This window comes from Pinus tabuliformis, chromosome 1_2 (genome assembly GCF_031772625.1).
Source record: "Pinus tabuliformis cultivar Carrire ecotype Pingquan chromosome 1_2, CPIR1, whole genome shotgun sequence".
NCBI lineage: Eukaryota > Viridiplantae > Streptophyta > Pinopsida > Pinales > Pinaceae > Pinus > Pinus tabuliformis.
In genome coordinates this window covers 530,535,928-530,551,680 of record NC_142298.1, presented here as the reverse complement: position 1 = coordinate 530,551,680, position 15,753 = coordinate 530,535,928, and positions in this window count along the sequence as shown.

Sequence of the window (15,753 nt, the reverse complement as noted above, 5' to 3'; positions counted from 1 at the left end):
GGAGGAGGCCTGATGGAAGGCATAGGGCGTAGCAATAAGGGACATGCAACATGCTTGTTTATTAAGGATGAACTGCGCACTTGGAAGGGACGTCAGGGCCACTGGGAGGGAACAAGGAATAGGAACAAGGGACAAGGGAGGCTTCACTGTCCACTGAGAGTGCGCAATGCACTCAACTGGGAGGATGAGGCTAAGGCTGGGCATTGAGCACAGGAACAAGCGACAAGCAGGAGGAGTTGTTGTATAGGAGTGCATTGTGCATTGGACGAAGAGAGAGGGTTCATCTGGGTGTAGGGCATAAAAAAAACTGATAATAAGGGTTTTTATTAAGCCTTAGGAGTGCATATGTGCTCCTCATGGCCTAGAGGGTAGACTTACTCTGTCCGAAAATTATGTAAGTTTGGAGGGATGACACACTGAAAAATACACTTAGATAGGAATAAAATCAAATACGACACATATAAACTCATCAATAAAACTTAGACAAAACCAAAAAGATATAAGTAAACATCAAAACTAGTTCAAAAACACTCGCCAAGTACAAAAAACTAAGTATGTGCAGATGCAACCAAAAGTGTCGTTTTATGAACAAAAAGTGTACTATGACCCTAATGCACATTATTGTTACTCTTGATGATGCGACAACACTTGGGAAGGCACATATACACTTAGAACATGTTTAGAAACATGAAACAACACTTGACAACCAAAATTGACACTTCGCATGATAAAGGGTAGGCTCCAAAATTTAAATATAGAAAAATTTTGGAGGTTGTAGCAGTGACAACACTTGGTGACACACTAGGAAAATTTCATATTCTCTATCTAGGAGTAGCTTTCATTAAAGGATTATCCCTTTCGGATGTATTGATACACCAAGGATTTTTCTTTGGCTTCCCCACTTAACCCAGTTATAGATGTAGTACCCATATTTCCTTTCTTGGTTTTAACACACAACAAATTTTTGGCATTTCACAATTGTTTCCATTTAGGAGAAGGGAAATGTGTAATTATGAGTTAAAGATAATAATAGTCCTAATTTTTATGTTTGGTGTTGCTTCACTATGAGTAGGCCTGGACAGTACCATGGCAAAGTCACTTTAGGAACACAAGCATTGCTTTGCTACTAATGAGACTTGTTACTACTGCAGCGAAGTTAATTGCTTCACCTCTTTGTGCATGAAGCCTTTCTCTTCTTTTTACCTTTATTTATTTTACTATATAACTGTGCTTAGGAAATTATTATTTCATAATCCAAAAGAGGGATCCAGACTTATTGAGAGTATGAGAGGTTCCTTTAGAGAAGAGTATATTTATATACCTATGATATAGGTTTGCTTGACATTGGTTTTCCCCTTTCCCTTCTCTAATTGATTGGATTAGCATGAAGAACACCAAGTAAAGGAATAAGGATGCTAAATAGACGCAAGTGTCATGGTTCTACTTAAATATTTCCTCTTAAGTGTATCATATTATCTGGCTTGACATTACTTGACTTGAGGCACATCCCAAACAAAGACGAAGAAGTAATAGATAACCAAGCATTATGGTTGTCACAATCCCTATTTGCCTCACCACATATCCTTTTTTATCCATACACACATGCCTTATTTATGTACAATGACCAAACAACAAAATGGGGACAAAACATGGCCAAAAAAGACAACATAGACAAAGAAATAAATTGTATAAAAAGAACGCAGCTCGAGGCTACTACTGGAAGTAGTGTTTAAGATCTTTCCCATTGATAGGAAGAGGTTTAGTCCTTCCATCTAAATATTTAAACTTGTAAGAATGGTGACCAAGATCTTCAATGATGGTATATGGTCCAATCTGCATAGGTTGAAACTTGGTGTGCTTCCCTTTCGCTTCGTGGTCTTTGTCCCACTTCAATATTAAGTCACCCACACTAAAGATTTTATTAACTGTTGTCCGCTTATTGAAATAACACTTGATTTTGTTCTGATGGATGGAAAAATTTTCATTCACTTTCTACCTTTCTTCCTCTAACTTAAGAAGAGTATGTATACAAATTTGAAGAAGAAGACAAGGTTTTCCTGAGATTCTTGTGAAAGCTGCAAGGGAGAAAGGTAAATATTTAGTGGAAAGATAACCTCTTTTACATAAAGTATGGAGATGTTTTCAAATTAGTTTTAGGAGTGACATGGTCAACCCTTAATGCATTCACCAAAGAATTGTGCTAATTCTTTTTCTTAGAGGAGACAATTTTCTTGATAATGTGGACACGGTTCTTGTTTGTGCATTTAACCAAATCGTTTCCTTGTGGGTGATAGTTAGCTGCATGCTTCAAAATAATACCATATTCTAATGAAAAATCATAAATATTTTACATACAAAAGTAAGTTGCGTTATTAAAGACAAGTGATGTAGTAATGCCGAACCTGGTTATGATATTATATTTGAGGAATTGGTTGACTTCCTAATCATTGACATGCCTTAATGGAAATGTTTTGGGCCACCAAGTGAAATAATCGGTTGCGGTTAGAATTTTTCAGTGTTTCTATGAAGAATGAGGAAATATTTCACTGATAACATCTAATCCACATTGTTGGAATGGTTCTTAAAATGCTATAGGTAGCAATGGGGCAACTAACTTTTGATCAAAACCAACACACTTTTGACACATAGGACACTTTTGGGCATAGGAATGAGCATCCTTGAATATTACGAGCCAATATTAATCATCCCTCATAACCTTATGAGTTGTGTTATCGCCTGCAAAGTGTCCATCTGCTGGTCCAACATGCATATCCTTTAACACCTTTTCTGAATATTGTGACTCTAAGCATCTAAGCAGGACACCATTATGGTGCTTTCAGAAAAGCATGCCATGCACTAGTTGGTATGAAAAATATTTAAGGTGGATTTCTCTCTTCTATTTTTTTGATAAATGAGAAGGAAAGGTGCCATAATATAAATATTGTTGTATATCCGAATAACAAGAGATGGTTGCACTAATGGAAGGAACATGTTGAACATTGTACATTTCTATTTCCTACTACCATACTAAAGTATCTTCTTCCGGTGAATCCATTTCTTCAGCTACTAGTCAACAAAGATCATGGCCTTTGATAGTATGGACTGGATTGAAGTCAATATCATACTCTTGTAAGCACATCATATAATTTTCTCTCCTTTAACCTAGCTTTTGTTGTACAAACAATGTTCTAGCAACTGAATGAGGCACATAGATAGTCATATGAGCTTTCAAGAAATAAGGCCTAAAATGTTTAATTGCTTTATAAATAGTGTATTCTTGCTTGTCAATAGCGGGATAATTCAGTTCAGATCCCTGTAAAATATTACTCTTAAAATGTATAGGTTATTCATTCCCTTGATTGTCTTTTTGTGTCAATATAGCCTTGATAGATGAATTAGAAGCAAAAGTGTATAACAAGAAACCTTTATTGAAATCAGGACTATATAAGGCTCCAACATCGGCAATGGCTTGCTTGATTCAAGAGAAAGCATATTTCTCCCTTTTATCCCATTTATATGCAACATCTTTCTTTATCATCTCTTGTAATGGTTTTACAATCTATGCATAGTAAAATATGAACTTACATAGGAAGTTAATCTTCCCCAAGAAAGATTGCATTGATTTCTTATTTACAAGAAAAGGGATTTGAGAAATAGCTTTGATCCTTTCCAGGCCAACTTTGATTCCACTCTTAGGGATGATGTGTCCTAAGAGAGTTCCTTTGGATACAATAAAGATGTTCTTTTTCGAAATTCAAAAAATCCCATACTTGCAACATCACCCAAAAATATGCTTGAGATAATGAATGTGATCCAATCTCTTCTTTGAAAACAAAGTCATCTAAGTAGACAACTACACTCTGTCCAATCAGTTAACAAAATGTGATGTCCATGGCCCTTTGAAAAGTAGTGCCATCATTAATAAGTCTGAAAGGCATGCACTTAAATGCAAAATTTCCCCACTTTGTCTTGAACATGGTTTTCAAACAATTTGGTTCTACTACTAGCATCTGATTATAACCAAAGAAACCATCTAGCAGTGACAATATTTCCGAACAAAGTATTGTATGGATTATCTACTCCATTGATGGCATGGGGAAATTATTTTTATGTGAAGCCCGATTAAGGTTGTGAAATTTGGCACATAGGCATATATCGCCAAACTTATTTCTAACTGGAACCCAGTTGGAAACCCATGTAGAATGTTGAACTTAAAAAATGACGAGAATCCAACAATTAACAAATTTACTCTATTCATTTTGAATCAGGGGCTCAAACATTGGATGAACTCTTGTTATCTTTTTGCTAGAATGGATTTTCCCCTTCCTTGATAGGAATAACATGCTAAGTGAGGCATGTGTCGTAAATCTTCATATCATCATATACCCATGCAAATACGTTTTTGTATTGTTTGAAGATGCAAATAAAATCTTGCCATTCTTGAGGAGAACAACATGTACCAATATTTACACACTTTAGATCCTCTTTGGTTCCCAGATTGACCTATTCACGTGACAAAGTTGAGCTCTAGGTCTTCATGTTCACTAGTCCCCTAAATCAGTTTTGAAGGTCATAAAGTTTCTCTAGATATACCATACCCTTGGGCATATGATTCCTTTTTTATGCTTAACTTTCTTCATGCAAAGCCTTCTCGTGGCCTTCTCATGGTCATCTTCTTCAATAGTTGCATCTTTAAACACATATGCATTGGCCATGAAGTGCAATATATGTTAGTCATCATTAAATACATGAAAATTAGTTACATTTTCAGGCACAAATGGCTTATAAATAATTTCAATAGAAAAACATCTTTTAATGGTGACATTTGAGTAGCTGCATTAGCTAATATGTTTGTAGCAACATTATGTATTCTAGGAACAAAAACTATATTAAATGGTTTAAAATATGAAATGAGTCGCCATAACTCTTGTTGGTAGTTTTTCAAAGTAAGTGAAACACAGTGAATGGTATTCCATACCTATCTAGTGATGATATCTAAATCACTAATTACCCTATGTACCTCGACCTTGAGGTCTATGGATTTATTTAATCCCAAAATGAGTGCTTCATATTTAGCAGTATTGTTTGTGCACTCAAACTCCAAGGAGCATGGAAAAATGTACCTTTTGTTATGAGGGTCAATAATAACACAACCAACTTTGGAACCATCTTGAGTCTTAGAACCATCAACGTATAAGGTACACATATTAATATTTTTTGATATTATTCCTACACTATTAGTATGTACATCTATATTACAACTTCCATTAGCACTAGTTGGACATGGAAGGAGCTCCAACTATGTATCAAATGGAACGGGTAATGGTTGCAATTGATAACACTCATGATCGAATTCGAAGAAACAATTTCTGAAATAATGTCTACAAAGACAACTGGCTCATTATGTCCCTCAAGTGGTGTCATAGTGTACTTCATGTAAAGCTCACTCTCTACTCGAATATTTTTTTTTTCCCTTATAAGGAGGCCATAAATGTGTACAGTTAGTTGAGAAATATCCTTGTAATTTGTTAGACCTCAGAAGCAAACCTTAGGCTTTTGGTATGTCCATAGTACAAATGTTAATTCAAATTTCATTAGTAAAATCATTGTTTTGGGTACTAACAGATAACAACATTGTGGAGTTAACAAATTTCCTGGACCAATGATCTGTCTAGCTATATGATTCATGCATCGGTCTTTTCTGATTTAGCATTAATTTTATTAGCGACATATAATGACATTACATTTTCAGATGCAACTAAATCAATGAGACAATTGTGAACATTGAATACAAATTCAAGAATGTCACAAGACTTACCAGACAAAACTTGAGAAACATAAAATTCATTACCTATCAAGGATTGTGATGAAAGTGTTTGGATTAATAGTTGACGTTGTTTTGTTATCTTAATGAGCTCAAAATTTGAAATATTGGGACAAACTTTTTTCATGTCTTAAACAATGTTATACTCAATACTCTCAAGCTTTATAGGTTGTGCTGAAGTAATAGGTGGCATAGCTTTATTAGAAACCTATGGAGTGACAAACTTATTCTTGTTATTGGTGGAAGTGTTCTTAGAAGGGGGAGCACTTCCAAACTTATTCTGTAAATTTTGAGCAGGATTGGGAGGTGGTAAAATCCTTCTCAATAATTTCATTTTTAATCTCTTACTTATAGACATGTCCTTTGCTCCTCAGATTATATCGTTCTTTTGTCAGTTGAGGAGGATCTTCACACACGATTAGTTCTTCAACACTTTGTTTATCAACATTATATATGACATGAAAAGAATTTACTAAATGTGTATCACTTGAACTTTCCTCGACCTCGGTAGGTTCATTTTCTTCACTCTGTTAACGCTACTCATCTACTAATAAAGTATCTACAAAGTTATCCATCATAGAATTCATGTTATGGTTCCATTGGGGACATGTCTTCTTTGAATGCTTCTCCTGATGGAAAGTGCAATAGTTATCCATACCCAAAATTTCAATATTAAACATTGAATTAGATATTTCAGCATACTTAGAATGTTGGTTATTGTTTTTATTCCTATAGAAAGGTGGTTTTAAATACATACTACTAGTAGATGCCTCACTTGATCATCTCTTTAATTCAAATACTTCATTGGTAAGAAACTTTAAAGAAAGCCAAGCTTTCCACATCGAATGAATACTTCTCTTTAGATTTAGAAGAAGAGGCTTAGGATTTATTACGAGTTTCTCTGGAGTCCTTAGAATATTCATGATCTTCAATGGCTCCAATAGAACACAATTCTTTCTCTAAAGTGATTTCTTCTGCAATGTTCAAAGCCAATGTTTCCTTTGCAACTCTTTCAACAAACACAAAAATATTTCTAGGCAAGGCAATAGTATAATAATAATTTTCTATTGAATTGTGCGATTGGACATATGTGGGGAACTTGTTCAATAAATAGGTAAACCTCTGATTGAAATCCTTTACTTTCTCCTTGTCCCCCATCTTGATATTCCCAAGCTCTTTGAGAAACATGGTGGGAGTCTTGTCATCAACAACTTTATCCAAGAAAAACTTCTTGAACTCCCTCTAATTTTGGATTGAATTAGGTGAAAGACCATGATACTAGATTGATGCTTTACCTTCCAGAGTTTATGGGAAAATTATACAAGAAAATTCATCAAAGCATACCTCAATCATTCAAAAATGCATGTAGAAGTCATCAATATGGTCCTTAACCTTCATCTTCTTATCAAGATCAAACTTTGAAAGAAAATTTTCTCGGTGTTTAGGCATACAATGTAAATTTTTTGGAAGAGCGAGTGGCCCTTGGGCCATCCAATCTAATTGTTCATCATCCATTGCTCCTTACTTCTCTTTTTCTCCTTTGGAATCCAAATATTCTCCTCCCTCACCATTCAAGTTTGTGTTATAATCTGGTTGTTCTCCTTGTCTTGGTTGTTCTTCGTCAGAAAATTGAAATTATTTCCCTTCATTGTGTAAATCTTCCTCAATAGGTGGAAGTTCCCCTTGTTTATTTATTCTTTTAGAAGAATCAACTAACTCTTCAAGGGTTGCAATAACCAAATATTCCACCGAAGAAACTAATACACCATTGTGGGTTGTTTCTTTATTTATCAACTTATGAGGTAGAATAACAACAACAAGAAGTAAACCAAGAGCTCTTGTGGACTGACGAGTAATAGGCTGGATTTTATAGAGTTGATCATAAGTAACTTCAAAAGCTTGTTCCAAACTTTGATTGAAGGAATCTCTTGTATCAGGATCATGAATTAGAGTGCAACTTGGAGCGTTACTACCTTGCACAGATGGTTGGTTTTTTGGATGAGGTGAACTATCAGCCATATAAAGGTGCCTCTCCTTCTAGCACCAGAATGTTGATAGTGCTAGACCCCCCAACATATACGGGATCTCCCCAATATGAATTCCCAATTAGACCTCACACCGTTTGGAATAGGATTCCCATTTGGAAGCATGGCCATACTGCTATTTAATTAAATAGATTTTCCTTGGTTGCTGCTATTACCACAAGAGATTAATGCACGTGTACTTTTGATTGAGTAAGTAAGTATGCCTTGAGAAATTTTTAATTTTAATTTGTATCAAGGTTCTTTCATTGGAAGAGAATGAAAGTGAGCCTTCAAAAAAAAAGTATTAGTACTAGTCTAATCAATACACACAACTTAAGAAAGAATTGTTAGTCATCAAGAAAAATAGTTCACATAGATGAAACGATCACTAAAACAAATACATCACATATTCAGTGGGATGAGCACCAAAGCCATCAAAATAGTTCAATTTATTTAGCGCATGTGAATACCAACATATACCATAAACATCCAAATAATAGTCTCAAAACATTCATGATATATGCATGAAAAAGTGTTGGCTCAATAGAGCTTCAAATATCATGAGAAAGTTCCATGATACATTAATAAAATGAACACCACTAGCTCCAACAGTGGAGCGTTAAGCCACTTGTTACTCTCCAAAAGAACTATGTTCCTCTCTAATGCTTTGATGGAGAAACCAAGCTTAAAATTCCTCCCTTAGAATAATCGTACTTCTTTTATAACAAAATGAATGACCTTTTATATCCTCATTACTTTTGAACTTCCTCATGACTCTTAGACTTCTAATCTGACTTTTGAACTTCTATGTGACCTTTTGACTTCTATATGTCTTTCACACTTCTCTATGTGGCTCTTTTGTCCATATATGACTCTTGGAATTCCCCATATGTATATTTACAATATTTTCCAAAATAACATCATAATTTTAGCATCATCATGTGACGAAAATTTGACAAGTCAACAATATTGATGACTTGGATACATTTTGACGTGTACATGAATTTCTTTAATAAGTGATGACAGTGCCACTATGTCTTCAATACTCACGACATATCTTGTGTTGTTTTTGGCATCTACCCTCCAAAGGATCTTGAGAGATCTTGGAGTCTTCATGAGTCACTTTGATCATCAAGATCCATTGTTATTTTAAATGTCACAACTAGTACCTTTGCCTTTTGGATGCTTCCTTGGGCAATAATTCTCATCATATCTCCTTGCATATCTTTTCCATGATTCCTTGAACACTTGCAGATGTAGATCACTCATGACAAGCAACCATTAGCCCAAAAATCTCATATACTATCACGCTTCATGCAAATTTTCTGTCTGTGGATCAACAATGTACCAAGGGGAGAGAAAGAAGATTATGGGCATGAAGCACACTTTCAAGAGATAAGGAGGGGCTTCATTGATCACTGATGATGCAATGTGCACTCAACTGGAGGAGGAGGAGGCCTAATGGAGGCAACATGGCACAACAACAAGGGACAAGAAACATCCTTGTTCATTAAGGGTGTGTTGTGCATTTGGAAAGGAAGCTAGGGCCACGAGGAGGGAACAAGGCACATAAAAAAGGCACAAGGGATGCCTCAATACCCACTAATAGTGCACAATGCACTCACTTCAGAAGAAGAGGCTAAGGCTGGGCATATAACAAGCAACAAGTAGGAGGAGTTGTTGACTAGGAGTGTGTTGGACAAAGGGAGAGGGTTCATTTGGGCATAGGGCACAGAAAAAAATGATAAGAAGGGTCTCCTTTTAGCCTTAGGAGTGTGCTATGTTCTCTTCATGTCCTAGAGGGCATGCTTACTCAGTCAGAAAATTTTCTAAGTCTAGAGGGATAACACATTGAAAAATACACTGAGTTAGGAGTAAAATAAAGTGCAACACATATCAATTCATCAATAAAACTTAGATAAAACCCAAAACTAAAAGTTATACATAAAAATTATAGTTCACAAACTCTCACTAAGTACAACAAACCAAGTATGTGCAGATGTGACCAAAAGTGTTGTTTTATGAACAAAAAGTGTCCTATGACCCTAAAGTGAATTATTGTTACTCTTGATGATAAAAAGACACTCGGGAGGGAACATGAACATTTAGAAAATGTGTAGAAACATGAAATGACACTTGAGGACCAAAAGCGACACTTCACATGATAAAGGGCAGGCTCCGAAATTTCAATATAGAAAAATTTTGGAGGGCGTTGTGCCAACAACAACAAAACTCTAGCTCCAAATATTATCGAAGAAAGCATTCCTTAAAATATTAAATCACAAAATAAGCATTCCCTAAGTTGTAATCCAATTTGAAGAGTTTAATTCAATTGTTACTTCATCCATTCAAGTTTAGTTAGAGTTTTAAGGTGAATTGTAACTCTCTAATTGAATCCATTCAAGGACACAATTTAAATTTTGTCCAAAGTCATTAAATATAAATGGCTTAGAATAATATATTATGGCTCGATCAAAATCCATTCTGTTGTTCGCTGCTGGGGGAAAGCAAGCACTTTAATATTCGGTTATCTCTTTCCCACATCAAAATAGTAGACTGCGCTCATTCATGGATTTGATTCATATCCTTCTCCCTCCCCATTCAAAAGCTCCATTAGGTTTTAGTTTTCGTCCATGTTGATATTCATTTCCCTCTTTCCCCAAAAAGGAATATTGTGTGTGATAAAGTAGGCTACTTTCTTTACTCTACGAACCGAAACCTCGAAGCGAGAGGGACAATAACTGAGTTGACCAAGGGATTTTCCGACGAATAATGATACCATCTCTAAGCAAAGGCAAAGGCAAGATAGATAGGAGCAGGAGCATAAGTAGCAAAGAAAGTAGTAGCAAAACCAATATCCAATAAGTTTTTTTATATAATACTAACATGAGAATGCTACCTACAATTTTCCAAACTCGTTTTTCTTAAATATTGATACCTTGGTGTAAAAAATGCATTGTCTCTTACTAATAAAATTCATAGCCTTTAAGATCATTAAAGAAAACATTTTCTATGAAATTGAATCATAGGATATGGGTTCCCCTGACAATAGTCCAATGAAACTAATTTAATGTAATGAATGTTTGATTTATCGCACTCATGGTTATAGTTTCATGGTGAATTGCAACTCGCTTTGTGAAGTTATTTAGGAATAAATTGAGAATTTGGTTTTGTTACATAAAATCTACTTAGAGAAGCAAAATTATGTTTCAAAATCTTGTGAAAGTGTTTTATTACAAAAATTATATGGGTATTCAACCCATCATTTCTTAGTAAGATGTTTAGAAAAGTCAATCCTTTATTAAAAAATTTTGCATTATCTCTTATTGAGTGAAACGCTAGCTCTCTTGATCATATAATAAGTTTTTCTTTGGGAATGGAAGCATAGGATGGTGGTTCCAAAACTATAATATGTTGTTACAAGTCTAACACAATTAAGCTTTCCTGAAGCCATTTAGGGACACATTGAGAATTAAGAATTTGGTCCAGTGGCATGAAATCCAAAAATAATGTAATAATTGAATAAAATAAATCTTGATATTGCAAGTGTTTTTTATCATCTCCAATGTGATAATGATATTCAAATTTAGATAAGTTAATGTTCTAGTAAATCAACCCCTCAGTGCAAAAATTTCACTCTCTTACCAAGAAAATGTCTAGTTTTGGATATCATCAAACAAAACATTTTTTAAGTAAATGGATTCATAGGAAAGGGCTTCATGTAACTCTAACATGAATTCATAATTCCAATAATTCACGAGTCCAATGAAATTGATAATTCATCCATCCCAAAACATTTATAGTTGTTTTATGTTATGTTACAACTGAATTCTTAAAGCCATTTAGGGACACATATAAAATTTCATCTAGATTCATAGAATCTAAGACGGGTAAGATTATTGAGCTCCATAAGTTCCTACATGTGTGTCTATAAAATTCCCATGTGTACAAACTACCCATAAACATCTTAGTACATGTTTTGCAAAATAAACCCCTAAGTGCAAAATGTACATTGTGTCTTACTAAGAAAAACCTACTTCTAGAAATTGTTGAATAAAATATTTTCTAAGTAATGGAATCATGAGAGCAGTACCCTTAAGATATAATGTGATGCGAATATTCCATCCAAATTTATAGTTTATTGATTCAAGTCTAGCCTGAATTTTCATGGCAAGTCGCAAGTCACTTTACAAAAACATTTATTTGTTCTAGGGTCATAAAATCCAAAGTTAAGTAGTATAATTGAGTTGAGTAAGCTCCTACAGGTGCTTTTGGATAAGGTTCATGTGATGAGACTACCCACAACCACCCTAGATATTTTTTATTATCAAACCAACCCTTTAGAGAAAAAATATGTGTGATAGTGGATATGGAGAATAACCACCAGTTTCCGCTAAACATAGAAGGTTAGAGCCATTCACAAGATTTGTAATATGCTAAAAATCTCTAATGAGACACCTAAGACTCTAAAGATAAAACTTTCATGATTTGAGGATATAACAAGTACATTGATGAGACACAAAGAATGCTAAAATGTATCAATTAGGATGCTAATACAAGAGAATTAAAACGTATATGCGACACTAAAGTTGAATAACAATTTAAGTAGGAGTGATATGAAGAAACTAGAATGGCACTAAGGAGACCTTAAGACATTTCCATAATGGAGTTATCATGTGAAATATGACCACAAGGATACTCAAGAGACAATAAACATACTATAAGGATATGAATGAAATGCTACAAAGAAAATAATGTGGATTGTAAAATACTTATGAAGTTGCTCAAAGGATGAAAATATTACAGAAAAATAATGCATATTATGTCAACAAGACAATGCCTTTCAAGATTGAAGATGCAATATTTAAAAATATCAAGGAACAATGCCTATAATTGCATTTTAAACATGACAAGATTCACATGGCCAATAATAGGCTGGATTTTCCTTGCAAGTTCATTTCTTTTTAAACATTTAAAACACTCTTATTATAACAGTTAAATAAGACGACTATGACATGGTTAGCAATAATAATGAGAAAAAAGGTGTCAATTTAAACAATATGTCACTTTAAATATTTCATTAAAAATAAGAAACTAGTAAATCTTTACTTTGCATACATATATTTCTCCACTCTATTTCCTCCGCTCACATAAACCTTTTTCTATGTAATCATAAAACTAAAGTGCATAAGATATCTAATAGGAAAAAACATTTAAAAATTAAATAAAAATAAAATAAAAACCACAAATACTCCATCCTCTACCATGATCATCATTTTCCTAGTGATTCCCATTAATTTTAATTATCCCATTGATTCAAACTCGTTTCCTATTAGTTAAACCATCATCTATTCTTTACATGTCCTATCACCTCCCTCTTAAGCCCAATAAATTAAACTCAAATATAAAAATAAAATAAAAAGAAAAGAAAAACTATTAAAGTGAAATAAAAAAACACATATCTAAAATAAAACAAAACAAAAAAAACCAAAAATACATTATGGGAAAACACTAATCATACATAACGATAATTATCACACCATATTCCTCTAATTATGCATAGAGGAATATACCTACTGTTTTGGGGCTTAAAAATCTTTTTGTGCCTCATAAGCCATGCACATAGTACAAAACTAACAAACTTTCTATGTAAAAAATATCTTTAACATACATGTTCATATTATATTAAGATTAAGATTATTATGAATTCTTGCTTACCATAGATGGTTATTAATACGATAGTAATGCTTCTAGAAGAAGAAAACAACTTACATTTACTAAATATTTTCTTTTTACGACTTATCAACCATACACAACTTCAAAAATCTCCACACTTAACTTGTCTCCGCACTTAACATGTGAATATATTTCTTAACCTTGAATATCATGATTCATTAGGAATATCTACTAACTCAAAATATTTCTTCAAACCATGTTCACAACTCTTATTAGAAAAATCAATATATTATATTATCCAATCAAATATTATTTATAAACTCTTGAAATGTATATAGAGTCTAAAATGACCACATAGATTTTATAAACCAAGTATTGATCTTCCCTGTGTCATATGGGCACTTTTCACATTATGTACAATTCCTAATACCCTGGCAATGACATGAATAGAAACACTCAAAGTTTGAAAATATTTATTTAATACTTATACAACATAACAAACGTACCACACTGTTGGTATTAATGAAATATAACAAACCATGACCATCCAATTCTCAATAGGTTGTAGTTCCCTTCCAATATTTTAATAATATATATAACTGCCCTCCCTTTTTTTAATAATATAATATATCCTATGATCTTAATAGGAATAGGTTTAAACCACCAGAATCTCGGTTTTTGTATTCCTCACAATATGAGGAAAACTTGCCCCACTAGCCTCCCAATTTGATAAACTTTAAGCTACTGAGATGGGGAACTGGGGTTTGCTGACACTCAAAATTTAAAACGTTCCGCTGTCACGAAAGAGAGCTCCGTACATTGTGTCCCAAACATTTAGGGCTAGATAAAAGAGGTGAAAACGCACCGATCAAACTTGTGATGAACTTGGGCAAAGACTTACATGGAGGCAGCGAAGCAACAGAACCTGCTCCAGAGAAAGACCTTGTTTGGTACCATGGATCCGTTGGATATGTAAATGATCTCCTCGAAACGAAAAAACTTCAGAGATTCAGGGCTGTCAAATTTATCAATGACATGGATATGGCCATCATCAGAATTGGCGATAATGCAGCTTTGTAAATGTTTCGATCAATACCATGGATCCCTCTCCCTCTGATATGCAAATTTTGAATGCTGCCATCGGTCAGTCTGATATAAATCTATCTATGTGACGTGTGATATGTGAATTAACATATAATCTCTTTCAAATATACGAATTATCAACGCAGTATGATATATGCTAACTGACAATCAACGCGGGATATGCGAGTTTTATGCCTTTGATCTGATAATTATTTGCGCAATTTAAAAAATATGCAAATCATGCAGCTATCTCTGACGTGTATGCAATTTTTATCTGTCAATACAGTGGAATTTGTGAACTATCAACCCCGATATGTGAATGGTTTCCGCTCGATATGAAGTCATCTCTTCTCCATATGCTAATAGTCAACCCTATATGCGTGGCTATGCTTGATATGCGAATTATCCACAATGCGCGAGTTATGAACGTTATTATTATCAAGACACAGTATGCTATATCCGACAAACCACACGATACGTGATACTGGATATGCGCGTTATCTATGCAGAGTATCAAGTCAATATGCTTTATGCGTATTCCCTAGCAAACACGCGAGTTATCTCCACATGATATGGCCGCTTTATGGGTCTGATAACCGCATTATCAGTGACATAGGGCAAAAGGTCAACACGGTATGTGAATCGTCTACACCGCACATGCGGTTTGCAGCGAGTTTTATCGAGAAATTTGGGAAAAATCAACATGTTATGCGAATTATCCGAGCTTGATACGAAGTTATCTAGCTATATGCGACTTATATCAGATGATTTGGGAGTTATCAACGCGATCTGCGTGGTCACTTATGATACGGTACCACACAGATCGCGTTGATAATTCGTATATCGTTAGAGATAAGTCGCATATCGCAACATAACTGCGTATAGAGAGCGGGTAATTGGCATAAGACGTTAATTTTTCCAAAATTCCCCGGATGAAACACGCTGCAGACCGCATATGCGGTGTAGACGACTGGCGTATTGTGTTGACATTTAATTGATTCCCCTGATAATGCGGTTATCAGACCAAAAAGCGTCCATCTCATGTGGTGATAACTCGCGCGTTGCCTAGAGAGCTCGCATAAAGCATATTGACTTGATAGTTCGCACATCACGCGCATATACAGTATCACGTATCGTGTGGTTTGG